General features: G+C 37.4%; 1 long non-coding RNA gene across 1 annotated transcript; it reads left to right on the top strand.

Moving 5' to 3' along the window:
- The first annotated feature begins 217 nt into the window (after positions 1-217).
- On the top strand, positions 218-919 carry LOC118756267. The gene is made up of 3 exons (XR_004995112.1): positions 218-250; positions 307-544; positions 606-919. It is a non-coding gene; the product is annotated as an uncharacterized LOC118756267 (long non-coding RNA).
- The last annotated feature ends 446 nt before the right edge of the window (positions 920-1,365 follow it).

The following is a 1,365-nucleotide window of genomic DNA, read 5'->3' on the forward strand; positions in this document are numbered from 1 at the left end:
ACCATGAACACTTCGCTTTATTTGAGTAGAGTAGAGTACTTGACTACCAAGAATGATAGAACACAAAGATTGCGCCGATAGGGGTGCAAAAATTTTTCGTTCTGCGCATCTACGTCATAATATAAAAGTTGTTGTTGGCGATCTGTCCAATCGCATACAATTTCGACGAAAAAAAGTAAATATAGCATACAATTTAGTTGAAAGTCTAAAATAAAATAATCTGGTGGCAATTTATTGAATCGAGAAGACGGTAAATTTATTTTGTGTTTCTTTTACATTATTTATATTACTATTTTATTTATTTAGGTAGTGGGTAGGGCGTTCAAATAAAAATTGCATTCTGTGGCCGCCGTTGCGCTGGCAAATGGAACGAGTAAGATTTCCAAATGAAATTGAAGCCACAGCAAATAGTGCATAGCTCCAAGGCTTGGAAACAAATATAGAAGCTATACGATGCCAGAAAGACTACAGAGAATCGAAGAGCGCTAACCAGGAAACAGCGTAAAAGGGCCAATTCGTTGAGCAAGGGCGTGCTCATAGCATGGTAAGTAGCATCTGCGACAATACATTACTTTTTAGTAACTTCCAATGCGTACTTATTTCAGGAAATACAATGCAAACGGTGCCAACATAAAATTAAACTGCCAAGGCATAAGCAAGAATTTTTACCTGAAACTGTGACGCCTGCCCACAGCATCAAATAAGGATATCGTTCCAATGAAACCCAATATTAATGACGTATTTTGACGACGATGAACTCTTTGCGAACGCTCCGGGTTTTCATCACCGGGCTTGTAAATTGATGGCACGGAGCCTCGTTTCAACAATCTTCTTTTTGCATAACCTTAGAAATGTTTTAAACACTTTCATTAATATAAACACAATAAACGAAATAAATAAACATCCTACCCATTTCGAACTGCAGACTATTTTCAAAATCTTCACTTGCAAAGTGATGCATGCAAATATAGCAAGTTTTTTTTTTTTTTTAGAATTTTTTTTTTTATTTATTGAATCTGCCCTGCCTAAGAGCCTAACAATAAGTTTTCGAATCTTAATCTATTCACTTAATTTACATCCCCTAGTTGGGATGAGTATTTTCTTAACTGGCCCTAAGAAAAGATTACGACTGGGCTGGTAAGTCATTCCTACGTAGTCTTGAGGTCCTGTTGACACGCAATAAAGATCTTGCTAAATGATTTGGGTGCGCTAAAAGCTTCGATACATATTTCGTCTTCCGTTGTTCTATTTCGGTTCGTACTTCTGGTATTCTCAAGTCGCGGTGAATGTTCTCATTTCGCATATACCAAGGTGCTCCGGTGATTGTTCGAAGGATTTTAGATTGCGCACGACGAAGGATTTCGA

Source organism: Rhagoletis pomonella, unplaced genomic scaffold (assembly GCF_013731165.1).
Source record: "Rhagoletis pomonella isolate Grant_MI unplaced genomic scaffold, Rhpom_1.0 Rhpom_scaffold_09515, whole genome shotgun sequence".
In the NCBI taxonomy this organism is placed as follows: Eukaryota; Metazoa; Arthropoda; class Insecta; order Diptera; family Tephritidae; genus Rhagoletis; species Rhagoletis pomonella.